The 8,946-nt window shown below is 34.8% G+C and overlaps 1 long non-coding RNA gene across 1 annotated transcript; it reads right to left on the bottom strand.

The window, feature by feature from the left end:
* Nucleotides 1-466: 466 nt before the first annotated feature.
* Nucleotides 467-4,892, bottom strand: LOC147076636 (uncharacterized). The gene is made up of 3 exons (XR_015069673.1): nt 4,688-4,892; nt 3,039-3,188; nt 467-2,818 (listed from the first exon to the last, which is right to left on the bottom strand). It is a non-coding gene; the product is annotated as an uncharacterized LOC147076636 (long non-coding RNA).
* Nucleotides 4,893-8,946: the final 4,054 nt, after the last annotated feature.

Here is an 8,946-nt window from a genome sequence, read left to right as displayed (position 1 = left end):
TCTGCGTGCAGCCCATGATGTTTGAAAATCGAAGAGTGCTTTTCTCGGGAAGAAGCATGGCTTAGAGTCCGAACAGCCTTGTGTTCAAACTTGAATTCCACCACAAAGCCCCGACCTTCTCTTATATTGATTGGTCGATTCCGTCTGATTACCAAGTGGTGGTAGGCATACTTGAATTGAACAAGGTTCTGATTTATTTTTTACTATAATCATTTAAAAAAAAAAAAAAATATAACAATTATGTTATAACCTTGTTACTGTTATTCATCTAGGGTTTATGGTTTCTTATTGAAAATCGCAATATAGCATCATATATTTTTTATTAATTTTAGATAGGTATATATTGAATATATATTTTTTTAAAACAACAGGCCACTAAACTTAATGACAGTAGTGTAGTTGATTCTCTTCGGACCGCATTTTTTTTGATTACACTTTTTTTATAAATTCACACACATATTTAATTAATAACATTTAGGAAACAGATTATTTTGCATTTTAATAGCAGACGTTTCGATTAGTTTTAACTAAACTTATATTTAAGTGAAAGTATTATAATGAAAATCAATTAAAACAGAAAAATAAATTATTATAAACACTTATAGTTAAGTCACATGAAATATAAACAATGTTACATTTCATGTGACATGTCTTCATCTTTTAACGCAACTTTAAATAAATACCGTTAATTAATTAATAAATAATTAATATTATTCGACACATCCTTGTTGATAATGAGTGTCAACCTTGCTTAAAACAATAACCGTTATAAAAATCAACCAATAAGAACTCTTCCCGCTTTTGGTAGATGATGCAATAATCTGTTATGTGGAAGGGGTCAGGACCAAATCACTATTTCCGCCCACGGAACATTACATTCCAAGATTAGAATCGATACAGGATGGATGTCTTCCGGTTTAACTTTAGATAACAGTTCTACGCCATTTTGATGTTCCCTTTTCGGATGGGGACAAGTTTACAAACAACAGATCCAGCCAAGCTGAAAATGCAGCCTTCAACTTAAAATAAAGCTAAATACAATTTAAAACCAATTAAACTCCATTTCACTGTACCAATCGAATATATCTTAACGTTGTATTTTTTTTATTTATTCTGTATCATTTCAAAATTTAAATGTTGAACGTAATTGTGTTGTATAGTTGAATACCTTTTTTAACAATCTACGAAATGTTTTTAATTTATTGTTCATTTCTATTTGTAAAATACACTTTATAAAGGCGCCCAAATATTATATTTTCATATTACAAACGAGGTTACAAATGGCATTTTATTAAAGTTAAGAGAGAAATGAGATGAGGCATTCCTTGCAGAAAGTTCAAGTTAACCGAAAGCCGAGTCAATACGCTTTGAGATTAAAAAGTACTATAATTCATGATCTATCGATAAACTAGCTGGCATTTCATTTTAACTATATTAGATTGTTCATTACAATTTTAACTCATTTTATTTTATAATATCATTAACTTTGCGACAAATCCTAGTATAACACACTAGTGATAAATATAATTTAAAGGGATATACATTAAAAATTATACCACATACTCTTTTAAAACATCTTCATTGCTAGTAGTTGCATTAGGATTACTATAAAAAATTAAAAATGTTATAAGTAAGGCTGGCTAGGCTGTTTTATGTTGTGATCGATGTAACAAATTGATAGCAAACAACAATATACCCTTTTGAGTAACAACAAACTGAACTGTTATTGTTTTTCACTCGAATGTCTAAATTTATGCCTTTTAAGATTACTGAGCTTCGTACATTTATATATGCAAAAATCGCATTAATGTGTCATTATATGTTTTTTGAGATTAACAATTCGCAGAAATCTTTTAAAACACACATCGCATTGATGTGGTTTTTCACCAGTATGTGTCATTTTATGGTTTTTGAGGTCAATTTTTCGCTGAAAAAATTTAAAACACACATCGCATTGATGTGGCTTTTTATTTTTATGTGTCATTTTGTGTTTTTTGAGATTACCATTCAGCAGAAATCTTTTAAAACACACATCGCATTGATGTGGTTTCTCGCCAGTATGTGTCATCTTGTGTGATCTAAGACTATCAATTCGCTGAAAATTTTTAAAACATACATCGCATTGATGTGGTTTTTCGCCAGTATGTGTCATTTTATCTATTTTAAGACTACAAATTTGCAGAAATCTTTTAAAACACACATCGCAGTGATGTGGTTTTTCGCCAGTGTGTGTCATTTTATGTTTTTTGAGATCACTCGTTTGTAGAAATCTTTTAAAACACACATCGCACTGATGAGGTTTTTCGCCAGTATGTGTTTTCTTGTGTATTCTAAGATTATCAATTCGCTGAAAACTTTTAAGACATACATCGCATTGATGTAGTTTTTCACCAATATATACCTTCTGAATACCACGCTTCGATATTTTATATGATCGATCATTGCATTCACTGTGTTTTTCGCCAGTATGTGTGTCATATGACTCAATTTGCTTAGACTTCATGCACGAATTGAAATGACTATTTAGATGATTTACAGAACCAAACACTCCACAACAATCATTGCAAATAAAGTTACGCGGAAAATATGTAACTCTTCTCAACATAATTCGAACTTCCTTTTGCACGTATAATTTCTCAACTTCATTTTTGATGTTTTGTTCATCTATTGTTATCTCTGAATGGTGTTTTGTCATATCTATGACGTAATTGGTTGCATGTGCTATTTTATTGTTGACCAGTTTATTGTCACCTGTATCTTTTCTCATGATGTCCAGTGGTTTACTGTAACGCACTGTGAAATACTGCTGAGTAGAGATCTGTAAAAAGCATAGAGTTGGTATTATCAATTCAATTATATTAAAATACATAAAACATGATTTTTTTCCCTAATATCGGTTAGATAGGTACTTGTTGGTTTAACAATTAATTGTTTAAAAGTAATAAAAAATGTGTAAAAATGATTAAAAGTTATCGTGTGTTACATTTACTATTTAAAGTTCTGTCGAGCTTAAAAATAAACTTTATAATTGAACGTACCTGATCTGGCCTGTATTTTGAATAAGAGCAGCCTGGTCGAGGATTCTCATTGATAATTAGGCTAATTGCGTTGTCAACAAATTGTTCTTTGATGACGACTGCCTCATTATCATTCTCAGACTTTAAATTGATCAGATCGTTTTCAAGCTTCTGCAAATAATATAATTATTAATGTGATAATATAATAAATGATTCACGCAAGACATGAATTTTGCACCAATTCGAGGGTAGTTTATCATATGTATGTAATGAGGCGGTTAATTGTTACAAGAAGTTATTCGTCTGAACTGTCAAAAAGTGCTATGTTTTAACAGCAATTCTTTTGGCTGTGTTAATTTTTAGAGCGATATTGACAATTTTTAACACTTTTAGAAGGCATACCTTGTGTGACAATTATAATACCTACTTCAATATAAAAACATGATAAACTAGGTACCCTAGATAGCTGTCGATACCAGCTTTGTGTATGAATTGATGCGCTGATTTATAAAATGTTAAAAACAGTTATGCTTTTGCAAATATTGGTATCCTCCAAATTTATGTGCGTTGTCGAATCATGGACCCTGAGGGCAAGGGAGATGCGGTAGTGAGATGTAGTATAGGCGCTGAACGCTTCATGTTTCTTGGACGGAGCACAGGATGAAGCAGTCGATTATCCAAACACTACAGATAAACTAACAGCTCTCCACAATATGTCTGAGCCATCTTCAGGTTATATGGACATACTGTTCGGTGCGGACCGCATAACCTGGATGCTGGTGGTTTTGGGTAGTCTCCAGAGAAGGCAAAGGAGAGGACAGGGTCGGCGCACTGGAGCAATCAAGTGAATGAACTTACTGTGGACAGAATGGACAGATGAGAACGCTCAGAAGAGAAGCTCAGGGAGGGAAGATATGCCTAAAGTTGGTTCAATCAGCTGTTGGGCCCATCGGGCCGACCGAAATGGTCGCCACAATGTCCACTTATATTGCATTAAAAAAATTGCAGCGTCTTATTGCGGACATGAAGATCTCTTCACATATTTTCTTTGTATGTAATGATTTAACTTTGTATCTTATTTATATCATTAAATCTATTCTTTTCTGTCAAGCCTCCGTGCTCTTCTCTGCTTTAGTACTTTTTTAATTATTATTAAATTGCGTCTTTCAGTAAACCCAGCCAAAGCCCACTTGGGTATCTGCTCCTGAGACATACCCGGGCGTGGACAACTGCTGATGCTTCACATCCAACGTAATGTAGGGTCTCGTGATACGCTCGATTAAGACAAAGTGTGGTGCGAGGCGGGTTAGTTTGGAGGGTCCATGTTTGTGTTGGTCGCTCAGAAGACAACGGAATTTAAATGTGGTCACGATCTTCGGCCATGAGGTAACGACCAAGAGAAAGAGAGAGACACACACACAGTTATGTAGAATTTACGATCCCATTTTAAATTTTAAAGTCGACTTCATCAACTTGGTCGTGCATTTGTATTAATAATTCAATCATATGAAACTCAATAATTGTTGATATTAAGTAGTACCTACTGTTATACAAGTATGTTTATTGTCTGGAATTAACATTGCAGCTAATAATGACAATCACATTTTTTAAGATTTACTTATCAAACGTATTGTATAAACATTAATTATCAGCTTCTGTCAAAAACAAACCTCAAAACTGCAATCAGCATCGTCGAAATTCTCTTGTTTTAGATCAATATTGTCGTCAGGAAAGTTTGAACATTCAATTGGCACTTCATAAAAGGGTTGACCTTCAGAATCGGATTTTTCCTCGCTTGGTTCGCGCTTTATATCCATTGTTAGTTAGTTAATAATAATGGAATTTATTTGAATAACTATGCAACTCAACTCAGCGACTGAGTTGAAAGGAACACTTTGACAGCATAGCATGACGTCACACATTAAAAATGAGTGTTGCCATTTTTTTGTCAGGTCCATTCGCTAAAAAACCTATCATGTAGGGACATATCATGTTTGTTGCCAATAGGGTTTTTGGTTTTTCCTAAATTCCCGAAATCACTAGGCCGGGTTCTATTGAGGGACGCCTTCCGACCAAAAATGCCTATTTATCAAATCAATGGCTGTTTTCAACGATAGCAAGAAGAATGTGACCAGTGATATAAAAGCAAGTGAAAACATGAAAAACGGGTAAAAAAGACCAGCACAAAAGACCACAAGGCGAAAAAATACGATCTACATGTCTACATACAACAAGAATAAAAGTATGTTTATTATATCAAAGTCAATGCCTGATTTCACCTTTTCCGACCAACTTTTTCCCCGGCCTGCCAAAATTTCTACAATTACCTACCAACAAAATTATAGTAGGTACTTTGCACCAATTTTACGGGACAGAAATATCTAAATTTTATCCTTTTGGCGTGCCTACCTATTTTGTAATTGTTATACAAATACATTTTATCAATGTTCAAAAAAAAATGTACTTATTTTAGTAGGTACATACCTACCTACTATAATATTTTTATTCATTTTTTCATTTTTATTCTTTCAAGGCTGCTTTCGGTCCGCTACGGTACCTACATAAGTTAGGAAAGTACCAAATTATTAACACTAACTTATAATAACAATTACGATATTTTAGTTATAAATTGTTAGAATAAGTGCCATGTGTCAACAGCACCTGTCTCCCCTGTGATAATTTTTAGACCAATATAGACAGTTCAGACGGTTAACTTATTGTAATTGTTACAATAAGTAGTGTTAATGATTAGACACTTTCCTACCCTATTTAGCTGCCGTAGTGGACCGAAAGCAGGCGTGTGTATAGAATAGACCCGCTGAGACCGCATGACTGCCAGAGCTAGAATTCGATGACAAAAAGAGGGCAACACTGGTCTATGGCAACTGTCAAACATGTCTGACAACGTTGTCCTGATGTACGGAATAAAACGAATTAATTTAAGTCGAAAAATGGATATTAAGCAGGAACCAGAAGACAATGAATATGATATCGAACGACAGCCGCGAAGTCCTGTCTGCCATGACGTTTCGATAAAGCGATCAAGCAGCTCTGACGCTATAGATTCTTCGAACAAACATTTTGATGAAGCCGGTCAGGAATTTGAGGTTAGTTTTTCAATAAATATGACAATGGTTATATCCAACAATTATGTATAGAATGAGTCCGTATTTGAAATTTTCAAGACGGTACGATATTCGAATCAAGCTGATACTGGTAAATATAGCAAAGGGTGGATGTAGGCTGTTGAGATCCGTCATAAATAGAGTACACTAAACTTCGTATGTCAAAAATATTGGTTTTCATTGAACTAAAGGTACGATGTGTAAAAAGTGTTTGTTAGTTTTTAAAATTCAATTAAGCCTGCCTAATCCAAGCCAAAGTAAATGTTAATCGAAAATATTCGTTTATCAATAAAACATCTAAAATTATGCCATTAAACCATATATTATTTTTAATTTAGATACCTAGGTATTTTATAAATGGAAGATTTTTTTTATCGATTATGTTTTGGTTTTTGAGGGCTTAATGAATTTTAAAAAAACTACCAACACCAGAGTATGTCTTATATAAGCTGGCGTGCGGTTCCCTCCCTCCCGGCCCGCTTCAGTATCCATCTCGTTACCGCCAAGTGAAAACTTGCAATAGTTGAACGCAATGGCACAATGCGTTTCGTGTTACGTGTACGCTAGTTTATAGAATACATACTCTAGCTGTTATATGTACCCTTAATCAATGAAAACAAATAAGTATAAATACCTAAATTATTATTATTTTTTGGTTTAAGCAGGGTTTAATTGAATTGTAAAAACTAACCACCACCATCTGCAAATTATTGTATTCTTAATTCAATGAAAATAAATAAGTATGACTGACAAAGTTTAGTGTGCTGAAAACATACGGATGTTTTGCGTTCTGACTTGACGATAACCGACGCATGCATTTCTTGGTTTTTTACGTGATTTCTCATCTTAATAACAATGGTCAATCTATTTCTCTGAAATGGCACTATGCGATTTGTGTAAAATGTCAAATTGAACTCGAATCTAATTATATAATAGCCAATGCTATGGATTACATACTTACCTAGGTATTCGAAGGTTATAGCGCCATTTAGTACACGTGCATGGATTTACTTGCAGCAATAGTGTGTATTTTAAACTATTGCAATAATATCTGTTTACACGTCAAAATCCTGTCGCTCCAATCTTGTTCTTTAAGAGTAAACAAGACATTTTATAGTACTATTTGACAGGTCGTGAAAATCGTTTAACCTCAAAATGGTCTGCGCGTTCGTTTTTTTTCCGGAATTTTCACCACCATCGTTCTACTACGCAGGCGCAGATCTGAACAATACCAACTGTCGTGTAAAAATTCAGAAGCCTCCGAACTTTTTTGATTCATGCATGCGACTTTACAACTTGCATGATTATACGTATTTACATGTGCATTTTATTTGTATAGCCGCGATAATACGTACTGTCAGAAGTAAATCTATGCAAGTGTAAACGGGGTATTATTTTGGCAATACCTGCAAATAGAAACACGCATGTAAATAAGTTATTAACTCTGTGAAACTGAAATTAATAAATTGTTTAAATTAGTAATAACTTTTAAAGACTGATATAGTTATGTAATATCCCTTTTAGTTAACTCCATTAATTTCGAATACGTTACCATTGTTCCTAGAATTGACGATTTATACCTCTTGAGTGTAGTATTTTTATTGTTTATAAGTACTAATGATCTATTATTAAATTTTAATGATTTATTATAATATTATGCTTATCAAATGTATTATTAATAATACGATAGGGGGTTTTCTACCAACACTTGAACTCTTCATAAATTGTTTATTATTTTTTTATTGTGACCCTTGACTTGATAGGTAGTCAATTGAGTTTTTACCTACTTTATTGTATTGATTTATTATATAAAATAGAATTATAAATAATAGTGTTCGTTGACAGTGTGACACAGCGCCTGGAAATGTCGAAAGGCGAAACCTGGGTCGCAAAACACGACTCAAATAGTACAACACTTAAATCTATTTGAATTTAAATTGAAATTCCACCAAGTACCTTCGGTCGATAGTATCATCATCATCATCATCATCAGCCGGGGTCAATCCACTGCTGGATGAAGACCTCCCTAAGCTTCTCCTAACTTTCTCGGTCCTGTGTCGTTCGCTGCCACGTATTTCCGCCGAACTTTACCAGTTCGAACGACATATTCAGTTTACCGGGCATGTTGTGTAAAACTCCCACCTCCGCTCCCGTTATGTGTATGCAGCCACGTCATACGCGGCCGGCTAACATAACCCTTACGTGTGCCAGATCAAAGAATTTAAGCCCTCATTTTGTCCCGAGCAGAGCCGCACGGGACTGGTGATACAACCTTGCACCGAAGTGCGAATGCATGATGTTAATTTATATGGCAACTATCAGAGTGACTTTAATTTGAAGAGTCGCAAGGGGAGTCGAGAGTGTTCCGCCCCCCGTACGCTCTGGCAAATTTAGTAATTGGTGCCATCGGGGCGCCGCATAGCCGCCATGATTTTACCAGGACTTGAGCCCAGATTTATCACGCGGAAAGGCAGTCTTCACGGATTATAGCCACCCATTTCAGAGACAAAATCTCGCCAGTGCTTTTTCTTGGCTTTATTTAACTCTCTTTTGAATTTTGCCCTTGCGGATTTATAAGCAATCTCCGTAGGTTCGTCATTTCTGGGTAAGTCGTTCTGAGATCTTCTAGCTCTTTGCAATTTTCTTTGGGCAAGTCTCATGGTCCTTCTCAAAGACGTAAATTTTGGTATCCACCATGGCGCAAGGTTGGGTGGCCTCAGAGAGGTTCTACCCAGCGTGGACTCCGCAGTTTGAGTAATGTACTCAGTCAAGTCATTGGCTCTTTGGTGGAGATCGTCAGCCGA

This window comes from Rhyacophila brunnea, unplaced genomic scaffold, assembly GCF_057557595.1.
Source record: "Rhyacophila brunnea isolate RB1 unplaced genomic scaffold, BYU_Rbru_1.0 scaffold_13, whole genome shotgun sequence".
Classification (NCBI taxonomy): Eukaryota; Metazoa; Arthropoda; class Insecta; order Trichoptera; family Rhyacophilidae; genus Rhyacophila; species Rhyacophila brunnea.
Note: the sequence above shows the minus strand (reverse complement) of the source record. Positions and strands in the feature narration are given on the sequence as shown.